Source organism: Ambystoma mexicanum, chromosome 7q (assembly GCF_040938575.1).
Source record: "Ambystoma mexicanum isolate Mex_15411 chromosome 7q, UKY_AmexF1_1, whole genome shotgun sequence".
In the NCBI taxonomy this organism is placed as follows: domain Eukaryota; kingdom Metazoa; phylum Chordata; class Amphibia; order Caudata; family Ambystomatidae; genus Ambystoma; species Ambystoma mexicanum.
In genome coordinates this window covers 328,037,610-328,050,534 of record NC_090941.1, presented here as the reverse complement: position 1 = coordinate 328,050,534, position 12,925 = coordinate 328,037,610, and the positions used below count along the sequence as shown (strand labels likewise).

General features: G+C 48.3%; 1 protein-coding gene across 2 annotated transcripts in view; it reads right to left on the bottom strand.

The window, feature by feature from the left end:
* The window catches only part of DIS3 (DIS3 homolog, exosome endoribonuclease and 3'-5' exoribonuclease), an 859,785-nt gene that overhangs the window by 664,541 nt on the left and 182,319 nt on the right, over positions 1-12,925 (bottom strand). The window lies entirely within an intron of this gene.

Genomic DNA, 12,925 nt, shown 5'->3' with positions numbered 1-12,925 from the left:
TTAGTGTAGCTTTAAGGGCATCCCACCATGTCTGCAGAGTGGTATCTTCTACTCGGTTACGCTCTACGAATGCTTCTGCCTCTTCTGCTACTTCTCAGGTTAGTGTTACATCCTTAAATAGTGGGATCGGGTAGAGCCATGTCCATAGGCCAGAGGGCCTACTGTTCCTTTGTACTGCTAGGGTTATTGGGGCATGGCCAGGGCGTATAATGGCTCCTAGTTTGATGTTTGTTACCCTCCTGAGCAACACCCTGGAAAGCCAAATATATTAGATCCTTGAATGTGATCGATGTGCAAGCGAGTAGGAGTTTTACAGCGCTATCCATTGGTGCCCCCCCCCCCGTGTATTAGGCGATTGGTCATACCCCTGTCGTCTCGCGGGCGACCCTTTGGGACTTCTCCCCCCATCGTGAATGGCTGCTCCTGTTGTTCGCGTTGACCCCGGATACCCCCTACCTGTCCCCATTCCCACCTCCCCACAGGCTCACACCTTGTTACTGGGTGGGCTCAACTGGCTCTTGGCCCCCCCTCGAATTGTGAGCTTGAGAGTTGAGCGCTAGGTCAGCCCCAGAAATGTCTCACGCGGGATATCCCAATCCCCATCCCATTCCAGGATCCCCTCCTCACTACCTCTCCACTAGGAGCATATATCTCATCTGGTTATATTAAAGCACTTGCACATAACTTGACTTGCACCCTCCCCGGGCAAGCAATCTTGGGGATGTCGCTCCTCCGTCTTCTGCCATCAGTCTGTAGTCCCGCAGGGGCTTCCTCCGCCTCCCATTTGTTGGCTGGCCGATAAGTGTCTTGCAGCTGGTGTGCCTTTCCCCCTTTTTGTTTTTCTGTGTTTCACAGTGGACCATTCCCATGGTCTGCATTCACTTGCATGATTAGTTGCCTGCTGGAGAGGGCAGTGGTCTTCCTCCTCGATTCCCAGCACTCATTCCCTGCTCACATGTCGTTACCTTGTGCTGCTTGCCCTGCCAATTGAAGTTCAGCCCAAACTGGTGTGACCATCTGCATCTGATCTGTTGTGCTCTCAAATAGGCCAGGGCTGGGCCCATCCACCTCTTTTTGGTGAGGGTTATTTGTGACAGGTCTCGATACAGGAAGATTTCCACTCCGATATAAGTGATTTGGGTTGCCTTTCTTGCCTTTGCCAGAATTTGTTCCTTGACAGTGTAGCTGTGGAAAGCTGCCAGGACATCTCTTGGTCTTGCACCCGGTTCCAACCTTCTCGGGCCCACCCTATCAATCCTGTCAAATTGGATCTCAGGCCCTGCTCCCGAGTCCAACAGGTAGGCGAAGAAGCTCTTGGGAGCCTGCGCTAGGTCTTGGTCTTGTGTCTCCTCCGGTAGGCACTTGACTTAGATGTTGGATCTACTGGATCGATTTTCTAGGTCTTCTTTTTGTAGCTCGAGGTTGTGTGTAGCCGCTGCCAGACTTTCCAGAAGAGTGTCGGCTTTCTTTGTGCCCTCAGAGTTCCTGTATGGTGCGCTCGTTGGTGTCCACTCTTTCCTCTATTTTGTTAATGTCCCTACTTATTTCTTGTATACCCTCCGCCAAGTCTTCCCTCAGGGTATTCATTTGTTTCTGTCCTGCCGCTGTGATTTTTTACACCATCTCCCCCAGGAATAGCTTTAGAGAGGCGTGGGTCACTGGTCTATCCCAGTCCTCTTGTGTGGAGGTTGTGTCTTGTTCTGCGGACCAGTCGATCCCTGGTTGGCCCCCCGCTTGGTCAGCTTCCTTGGCCCATATTTTTTCCAAGGGCCTTTCCTCCATTTTTTGTGTTGTGTGTTCTTTAACGCTGCGGGATCTCCTTATTCCGGTTTCTTGACATTGCAGGCGTGGGTTGCGAGTGGTTGGGCTCTGTCCTGCCGTGCTAACCCCAGCTTCTGCAGTTGTCGGCCTGTATCTTTTGGGTCGGGCCTGCAGGTAATTGGGGGCCCTCCAGTTAGATTGTTTGGGCAACCTTCCCTGAAGGTTGTTGGCAAAATCCTGTGCAGTGCCCTTAGGGACCACTACCCACAATTAAGACTACAGGTGGCAATACAAGTTTTACCTTTGGTACAAGCCTGTACTACTATGTCAGAGTGGTAGCAGTGGCGGAGCAGCCAGGCTTACCTCAAGAATATATGAGCAGTAGCAGAGATTACACAAAGGGACCACAATTACTATGAGTCAAGCAAACACTGACTCAAGGTTTCAGGTAAAAAATATAAGTACATTTATTTTTTAAACCATTCGTTATAAACAAAACACTTCTATTAAACTTAAATAAAAACCACACAATACTACAACTAACCAATTCACTTTGTACAGAAGTCTCAAGGTAAGTACCCTGTGTTTGAATGAACCGGTGTTACGAACAAAACATGTTACTGTGAATACGATTGCGAAAAGTTTGACAGTTCGGTCTACTGAATAAACGCCTATCGGTGACATGAAATGCTACCGGGGCAAAAACACACTTAGCACCTGAGATACCCAGAGGGAGTTGGAGGCAAAAAATCACAGGCAATATTTTGGTTAGGCAGGCAGAATCAAGAAACACTCAGAGACAGGAGTTCAAAAGTCAAAGGGCCAGAGCCAGGGTCGAAAGACACCGGGGTCTGTTGCCGAAGATCACACAGTCACAGTTCACAATTCAACGTAGCCAAAAGTACTTCGAGATTGTCAATGTTAGGAAGCAAAAGTTATAAGAAGGAGGGCAGACAAGGGCAAGCCTTGGAAATGAAGAAAAGGGATTCACCCAGTTCCCTCAAGTAGAACACAGTACCTTGTTCCAATGGTGCAGCTGGTGCCCTGGCAGTTGTTCCTGTTTGTTTCCCGCAGACCCACGATTCCTGGCGCTTCGTTGTGAAGGAGGATGTCTGAAGGGTGTCTGCACCACACAGGGATGAAGCCGGTAGCAGCGACGAGGAATAAAAGGTGCGCTCCTTAAAAACAGGAGAGGCTCTTCAGGTGGCTATCCGGACTACTACAGCAGCGTGCAGCGATTTCCACCAAGGAAGAGGATCCTCTGGCTGTGGAAGATGAGCTGTTGATCCCCACCAAGCTCAAGGGAAGAAGACTCCGGACTGGATCTTCTCTGAGTCGTTGAAGGGAAGATAGCTCAGGACTGCAGCAGGGCTTCACCGGGACGGGGTAGTTGCAGCAGCCGTCGTTCTCTCCGCTTCTCTTCTGTTCGTTGTAGTTCCAGTGGCGACTCTCCGACTTCTAGCCCAAAAGACCTGCCTTTTATGCGAAAAAACCCCATTCACACAGCCTGGCTGTCAATCACCCAGCAGGGGGGTTGTCCAGCCCGGACAACTACCCTGGCCAATCATGACAAAGTGCGACTTGGGTTTCCTAGGATACCCTGTGCAGGGGGTGACTACACCCCTCCCTCACATTCAGCCCACCTAGACATCCAGGCGCCTAGAGGAGGGCTTCTGAGCAGAAGCCCGCCAAAAGACAGTGAACAAAGGCAGCGAACCTAGTTTGCTGCGCAAAGTAAGACACAAGAAGGACTTTAACAAAAAGAAATGGCGAATAAACCCAACCAGAGCCATTTTGGTCAAGCGGGTTTATGTTCGAGGCTAATAGAATAGCCAAGAACAGTACCACGTTTATCTAATATAATCGCGGTAGAAAAGTTAGGGTAGATACCACTGCCACCAGCCAAGCCTAAATGTTAAAAGAGCGAAAAAATGCTCTAGGAGGTACTGATAAAAAGGGATACGAATTAACCCTTTCCAGTACTCCATTGAAGATGGGGTGTACTGGATCTGTGGTAGATTGACTAAGTAAAGTTAATGGTAACTTTACCCTTTTCTGGGGGATGGTAGTCTCCTCAGAAATGGAGTCGAGGGAAGTCTCAAAGACAACCCTGTGCCACGGCACTGGAGGTGCTGTGTGACACACAAAAAGAAGGGGGTTACTGAAGTGGTGTACTTCAGAGTCCACAATCACAAAAACAGGTAGAAACACATAGCAAAACACAGGTAAGAGTGGGGGAAAAAGCTCTCACTCTTACCAAGTGTAAACAAATACACTCCAGAAGTCCAGCAAAGGTGAGGGAAATTAGCCATAGATGAGAATTCTCCCTAAAAAAAGTTACTTATGGTTGTGCTCCCCGGTGTGCTTAGAGAGAGTTTTCCAGCGTCCCCTCTGGGGTGTCGTGGGATATGTGCTCGTCAATGACCCTTTATAATCCGGGTGTGCTGGTTGGAGCCCAAGGTGGCCGTCCCGTTCGGAGTACTTACAGCCTCCTAGCTTATCTAGTTGGCGCGCGGAGGTGCCTGTTAGGTCCCATTTGTTCAGGAGGCGTTGGTTGTTGCCCCCCTGTCTGCTCCTTACACCTCTCCTTGCAAGGTTTTCCCGGCCCGAAGCCAGAGTGGGCGGGGGAGCTCTGGTGTTGTAGAATTGAGCGATGTTGTCCCGGGGGCTTGGGGCCCTTGCTTGGGGTTTAAGTGTCCGTTCTGCTCTTTTGAATGGGGTTTGCAGGCTGATCCAGAGTACCCCCCTTTCCTGCTGCCTCCCCGTCCGGGGTGTTGGAACTTGACACCTGGTGGGGTGGTGTATCCTTCCCTACCAGTCCGCTCTGCCCGTATTGGCTCGACTCTCTTCTCTGGACCCCTTCCGCAAGCTGGAGGTCCGGGTGGAAGGTCTGTATGGGGGGGTGGGTAGCGTTGGCAGGGTGCTGCCATGACCCTGCTGTGAGGCAGTACGCTTCATAGTGGGAATGGAGTGCTAGTCCCCCGCGGTCACCGTGTGGAGGGGGGTTTATGTCAGTGCTTGCGGTTCGCTTATGCTGAGCGGTAGGGTGCAGGGCAGGATCCTTCCCCCAAATGGCCTCAGTCGGCCCCTGCAGTGACTGGTGTTCCCGTCCCCTTTCCTGCAGCAATCAGACAACTGCTGCATCTTAGCCTTCGGTGGGGGACCTGTTGAGACGCAGGGGGGGACCCACCTGGTTCCGGCGTCAGTGGCAGAAGGGCCAGAGGATTTGTCCTGCATCCGGGCCTGCACTGGTTAGCAGTTCTGCCTTTTCTCTTGTAGCACGTTGCTGCCGATGGGGGTAGCCAGTAGGTTCTTCAGATTGCCTGTGGGGCGGGCGTTCCGATTGCTCCATCACCGGGGCCCGCATGGTGTGCCAGGCGGTATTGATTGCAAGCTGAGCCCACAGGTGCGCAGTTCTTCTCTGGAGCCGGCTCTCCCCTGTCGGGCTATGGGCCATCCCCCTGCTGCTTTATGGCGGCCCTACAGAGGTGTGCTCTCCGGCAGTCTTGCCCACTGACTACGTCCCACGTCAGCAGGCCGCTCCGGGCCACGTAGCGCTGCACCCCCTAGAGCCTGTGGAGTTGGAACACACAGGGTAGTCTTATTGTGCTCCTCAGGTAGCTACTTCGTTCCGGCGAGGAAGCGTGTTATTTTCGGACCCCAGAGAGGGCTATATCTGCTGTTTTATGTGCTTAAATCCCTCGCGGAGTCGGGAGCTTGGAGCCGCGGTGTTATCAGTGCGCGGCCATCTTGGAATCCCCCTCTCATGTATTTATGTTATTTGGACAATGTGCTTCTTTTAACTTTCGAGTCTGACAAACTCCAAAGGCATCATCTTTACATTTTGACACACAGCACCTTCAGTGCAGTGGCACAGGGAAGTCTCTTGGATTTCCCAAAGGTTTAAATACCTTCTCTTGGATAAACTATTGTTTCCAAGAGTAGTGAAGTGAAATTTACTTTACTTGCATTGTCATTTTCTAGACCCAGCACACACCATCTTACCATAGGGTGCTGAAGGGCTTACTTAGTATCCCCTTTGTCTAGTTTCTCATGTAACAATTGTGTTACCCTTTCTACAGTTAATGGATGGTGGCAGTGGTTTACTTTTTACTAACATTGTGTGATTTTATCGCGGGCTGCAATTGCAGCCTTGGCAAAGCACCCATGGATACCCATTTTGTCAAAATGGTCCTGGTCGTTTTTTTTGTCATTTCTTTGTGGAAAGGTCCTTCTTGATATTTACTTTGCGTGCCAAACCAGGTTTGGTCCCTTTGTTCATTTTGTCTTTGGCGGGATTCATGAGTGAAGCCCACCTCTGGCTCCAGTATGTCTGGCAGGGGTAGGAAGTGAGGAAGGTGTCCGAAACTCCCTGTGCTTAATCCCCTTGGTTACAGGAATGCACCCAAAGGTGATTGGCCGGCTGGCTGTCCGGCAAGGACAGCCACCATGCTGTGTGATTGACAGCTAGGCTCGAATGAATGGGAGAAACCTGCATAAAAGGCAAGGCTTTTTGGCTTGGAAGGCAGAGTTGACCACTGGACGAAGGAATCCGAAGAAGGACTTGGAAGAGACGCCTGCTGCAACTCCTGGACCGTTGGTTTGCCCGGTGAAGCCCAGCTGCTGTGCTGAAGCTCCGAATTCGCCTCGACTAGAGAAGCCCTGCAAGGACGACTTCTCCCTTTGATTTGGTGGGACCAATCAACTCCTAAGTAAGCCTGTCTGGACATCCTCTCTGAGCTGGCTGTACTTCCATAGCTGCTGCTGGAATGAAGTGCCAGGGAGAGGAACACCAGATTGTGTGTGTTGCTTTTAAGTCAGACCCGAGCGCCAGGAAGATCCTCCGGACTTCCCTGAAGCAGGACTGACCAAGCCTGAGCCACCTCAATAGAGTGTTGGACCCCAGATGCGAGGACAGTCCATAGTGGTATCCATGAACCGCGGTGTTGCTATTTGCCGTCAGATGTGAGGCGCTGAAACACTGAAGGACCGCTGATTTGAAGTTTGCCCATTGCTGCCGCTGACCTTCCCATTGCAGAGCAGGAGTCCCCAGACGTCCTCCCTCTTGTCCCCACGACTGAGGCTCAGTAACAAGATCTGCAGAGCTGTACAGGAATAGAAGCCAGCTGGAACCATTTCTTCTAACCAAATGTACTGTAAAGTCTAAGAGAACGTACCTCTTGTTGTGTAGCCTTAATTGCTCTCAGTGGAGACCTGTCTTGGTTACCTTGCAGAGCTGCTAGAGCTTTGCCCCTCACAAGCCTCCCAGCTTGTGGCCCTTCAAGTGTTCTATTTTCTACAAACATTTCTAAAAACATTGTCCAAGACTTTTTACCTACCTACAAAGAAAATCTTCAGCTCCCTTTGACAGTGTGCAATTAACATTGGCTGTCCTGGCTCCCTGAGAGACTCTTCCTCCCTTTGACTCTGTGCTTTATCTCCACAGTGTCCTAGCTATTTAAGTCACCTGAGGGTGTAAGAAGTGTCTGTGTGCCATCCCAAATGGGTATCATCTGATTTAGAGAAACTAAGAGTGTGTTTTGAAGTGCATTTTAATTGTTACATATGTTGCTCCCTTCTGAAGAAGGCTTATACAACTGACCGTGAAATAAATTAATAATTGTTTTAACAAGAAACCTTGAGTGCAAGGGTTTATTTGAATAACTATAGTGTGAAACTCTGTATCACAACATTACTGCTCACATTGACCCCTCCTGAGATACGCCTGGGCTGCTCAGGCACACTACCAACCTGTGTAGTTCAGACTTAGACCAATTGCCAGGAGGTCAAGGTTATTCTAATGCACCCAAAGGGTACTGCATACAATCTTGCCTAACAATCGTATTTATCAAAGATTTTATTTCCGATTGTCTTATTTCCAAAGGAGCCGGAGCCCCTCGTATTCCAGTTTAATCATTTCAGATCTCTTGAGACTAGAGTGAGGTCTCCACCAGTCCCAGTTTCTGAAAGACCTGATAGATTATCTCCAGAACCATGGATCAAGGATTAGGATTCCTATATTGCTTAGTCGGTGAGGTAACCCAAGTTTTGATTAGTTTTGGGTTGTTACTTATTTTATTGATATTCACTGAACCGCCTGTGCTTTCTCCCGGCTCTTGACTTTTGGTTCTTTGGCTCACCTGCGCTCCTTGTTCAATGAAAGGCACCGGAGAGGCCTCTATGCCTAGAGCCCTTAATATTGGAGCAGCATTTAGAATTGCCTTTTCTCCTAGTCTAGATTTTAACCCCAATTCAGATATACTGTTGTTTCTTAAGTCAGGGAATTTTACATACTCCATATCATGGGTTGAGAGCAGGAATAATTCATCCACTCGCCAAAAGATTGTTAAGGTACCACCTCTATTAACTGATTTTGCATTTTTTCCGGCATCAATACGTTTAACCCATATTTTAGATATAGCAAAGGTATTTAAATCCATTGCAGGATTTTCTGCTATGCTACCGCCCTTCACTTGTTTATACTCTATATTTGGGCCTTCACCATTTCCCATCAAATTGGGCATTGCAGGGCTTGCATGTTTTACAGATTGATTGGCACTCTTTTCAGATTCTTACGTTATTAGCTATGTTATGGCTAGCAACCCTATCCACCGTACTGAAAGGGGCCCCTAGGGGACCCTGACGTCTATGGAAACAAGGCGAGTCACCACACACGATAGATACGCCAGACACGAGGTTGTATTCCCAAAGCTAGGGTTTATTGCAAAACAAAAGTCTCAGTTGGCCAACTCGGTCTCACGCCTCGCTACATGTATCTCTAGACCTCGAGGGACGCAAGAGAGTGAATTACGTACATCAGTTACATATATACAAAATGCATATCAAACAATCAGCTATGACATGTTCAACACCCCCCTTTTATTGGGTTTCTTTCAACTTGGTGTGATGATGGACATCTCCAACAACTATGACACCTTCAAACATCTATTCTAGTAACAATTTGCAATTTGTGAGTGCAAAGGCATCTTTCAGTTGTTGAATAGAACACAGCGCTTCTGTTCTTGGAAGCGAGCTACATACGGGGGTGGGGGAAGAGTTGCATTCCGGACATTGCTATCTATTAGGTGCTATTCGGGTCCTGGGATCCGACACGCTCTAGGGGGCTCAGCAAAGGGGGGCCTTAAGAAAAGCATAATTCAAGCCTTTAGCAGTATTATTCTAACATATTGTACCATATAACGAGACTGGCTGGCAGCTGCGAAATGATTAAATGCCCTGCAGCTATGCTTCAAGGCTACATTCAGGAGGGAGCCGGGCATTCTTCCTGGCGCTGCCTACGTTTGTGTTTCAACGAACTCTAGTCATTCTCTTGGGCCTGCGGCCTTGTCCTTTTCACATACAGACAACAACGTTTTACAGTCGAGCAGTGTAAGCAGAAAACATACTGCGAAGCAATAGGAACAGAAAGCAATGAGCAATGGTTAGAAAACAAAATGGTGATTCTTGTTACATCAAAATGGTCGTTCATTGGCAAATCTCGAAAACCTATATTCTGTCATATCGTGCATGAAAAGGTTGACCCACGGCCACCAAAATGCGTTTGCGGTCACAAAGTAGAGGTATCCATGTTTCTAGACTAACAGTACCCTCAGTCTCCACCTGGGCTATCGGTCTCCCCGAAAGAGTAGAGTTTAACTCAGGCTTTTTCAGAAATATAGGGGCAATTCTTAGGGGTTTTAATGGGGTCATAGCTAGAACTCCAATAGTTGATTTAGATGTTAACACTCCTGTTTTTGGGGGTCTACTTTAGATAGTGTTTCCTTGGCCCGAGTTTTCTTTTCCTTCTACACACTTGGACGTTTCTGGGTTATCATCAATGGTAATAGATTTTACAAACGGCAATACAGCAGACTTATTTTTCTTTGGAGTTTTCTGATTTTAAGTTTTTTGTTTGGAGACTGTACTTTGAGATACATTAGAAGCCCTGTCCGCACTTCTTTTCTCAAGCTTCTTTTTTGTTTTACCGTTACGTTTGGTTGGTTTGATCCCCAGCTCACTTACAACTTTTATTTTTGCTCAGTAAGCAACATACCCCCTTCTTCCTTATCCCATCCCCTGGGAGGTCGCAGGACTGTGCCATGCAAATAAATTCCTCCATCACAGACTCAGAGAGGCGTATCATTGAATTCCTATAATTCCTGTTCCCGATTGGGATTCTCTGGTCCTAACTCTGTCCCTGACCTTCTTTGAGCTACCTTTACCACTGAATCCCCAAGGCGGTCAGTATATCAATAGCACCTTGGGTATTAGACCATATACCTCTTAGTTCATCAATTCCCTTTGACTGCGGTTTAATCTATAATTTTAATTTCCGCCAACTGTACAGAAAGATTTACGTTTATGGTGGATTTTAAGCCCACCATTGAGCTTTCAGATGAGCCTATGTAGGGGAGGAGTGGTCCAAAAGACCCCCCTTGCCTACATCCCCACCCCAGGTGAGGGCCATGGCTCATCGGGCGTCCCCTCCATACCACCAGGGCCCAGGTGGTGGATGGCTCACCTGCTGAAGACATTGCCCACACGTATTGAATTTAGCTAGGCCTCAGAAACCATTTTGCCTAATAAAGATGGTGTGAGCTCAGCGCACTGTAGCGCGGCCCCCACCCTCGGAGAGTTTGTTATCCCTGTTACCGCAGCACCCTGGCAGATCCGCTGTGAGCCCGTTCCCACCAACAAGACGGACATGAGCTAGCATAAGATACTAACATTGTAACATTTCACCTTCCGCAGTGTATCATTGCCCCTAGCATGACCCGGTCAGCAAGGCCTGGGTGATGAAGAGAACTGTAAAATGGTCATCGGATGACAGCAGAAAATTCCCGAATATTAATGCCAGGACTACTTGCAAAGTGTGTATTTCTCCACAAAGCTTCTTCTATTTAGGAAACCTGTAAAATATATAAACATGGTAGAATGCATGCTCACACGATAATAGCAATAAAGAACCCCCACCACTGCAGGTGGGTGCTAACAATTAAGAAGCCTTCCAGGGGACTGTTCATTATGTGCATTCATGAGAAGCTTACACCCCGTGGACCCGCAAAATAACCGAACTAATGCTGCTAGAGTACAAGGGAAGGCGAATGTACTCATACAGAGGGCCCATGTGAAGGACACGCGCGAATGCACGTGTCATGCGTTTGTGTCTAAGCCCCTCATGTGCTACTACCGCCACGTACGGTGGCGAGCCATTTTCTATGTGCTCCACCAACCTCGCTACTACCTCACTCACTGCAAAATGTATATGCATATAACTAAATGCTGTAATTGGTAAAACATAGTGTACGAATAAGGTGCTCAGACTGGCTATATTTGAGACACATTTAGTAAAATTGAAATGTACGTTTCCGAGTGATTCAAATAAGTATTATAGAGTGTTCAAATGTTTGTGATATTTTTACCTAAAGTCGGCAACACGCGAGGAAGATACCTTTTGTGAATATGTGCAAGGCCATTCCCCCTCCCACCCTGCAAAGACTGCCAAACAAGAGAACAGAGGCCCGCGCCGCGCTGCTCCACCTCCCCCAACAAGACTGGAGCCGCTTCAAAGATTTGTAGTCCCCTCTGCAGCACCCAAGGCCACGGCCCGCCACCTGCATTATTTACAGCACAGCAGTAAACCTCTGCCTGAATACACAAATCCAAAGGCGCCCCCTCGTAAACCCTACAACCCACCGGATCATCTTAGACTTATGGCCCTGTGCAATCAGGACACCCAATACTGTAGCAACACACAGCGGCACATTCATAACAACATCTAACAAGACAGGAAGGCATGTACCGCCCGTCCCATGCCCTGAAGCTTAGCCCCTCAACCTATGGCACCGGTCAACAGGACACTGGTAACCATGCCCTGACGAATGACCATCAGACCCCTCACTAGGTGCATTCCTCCTGTGTTGCATTAACCTGTAGAATAACCTTTGGAAGATTTACTAAAGAAGATAATATTGCAATGACTGAATGACTGCGGTGTGCATGGCATAGGGCAAATAAGTCAGGAAAAGGCATTCATCTCTGACACTGGCCACAATGGCACAACAACACCGCCCGGATGAACTCAGCTGACCTGCCAGGCCCAGCCCAACCCACGAGGCTGACCAGTGACGTCCTCCAGCCAAGGCCAACCACATCGCAGCAGCACCTATAGCTAGTCATCGCCACCCAATCCCATTGAACTTGTGCCCCCTATAGTATGTAGGTCCTTATGACGTTTTTTGTAAATATATACGCCTGTCTTTGCTATTGTCAGACAGAGCGCTCTCCGAGTTTGCAGAGTTCTTTGCATGCCCTATTCTGATTGATAAACTCCCATTTAAGCTCACCCGCACTCTGTCTTGGATTTATTCCCGACTTGGGAGAGTCCGTCATTGTCTCTCATTGCGGGGAGGATCGTGCTGGTTGGGGACGCTTGCCTTCACCTACTTCCGGAGTAAGTTTGAGTAGTATCCCTGACTGTGTTTGTACTTCTCCCCTTAACAGCTCAAGAACATTCAGCAAGGAATTTAGCAAAAAGATAAGTGCCAAAAGAGTAGCTTCATTAGTCCTTTTATATGAATCTTCCTCAGGTGACCCCTTCCCCCAGGGGACTTCCCATTGCTATACTCTTTACCTATAGTTTTCATCGGCGAGCCTCCAGGCATCTGTATAGGGCTAAAAGCCAAGCCAGGGGCTATGGGAATGGATGTAGTAGCTGTGTGGTCCCGCTTGTTATGACCCTCTTTCAGTGAACAACTTCTTTTGTCCCCATCATGTTTTGTATGCTCACAATCATCCTTTTCATAGTCACTGGTCACACTGGTCAATCTCCCCTGCACTACGACATTTCTGACTAAGGAAAACGTTTTTTATTGTTTTTATCATAGTGCTTGCTGTCAGAGTGATTTCCAGAATAGTGGTTTCAGTAACAGAGTATTTAGAGGGGAGTTCTGCTTCCATCTCGCAGGTATTATCTAGCACCCCTATTACGGGGTCTGGTCCAGTTTGCTTCCTTTGCTGGACCCTCTGAGAAGATTGAGCCAACCGCCCTTTAGATTAAATTCTTTGGTCTTTCAGGTTGCTTAGTATCACTGAATAGTCCAATTCCGGAGCTCTTAAATCATCCTCCAAGAGCCTGCTTCTTAAATAATAGATTCTGGACATA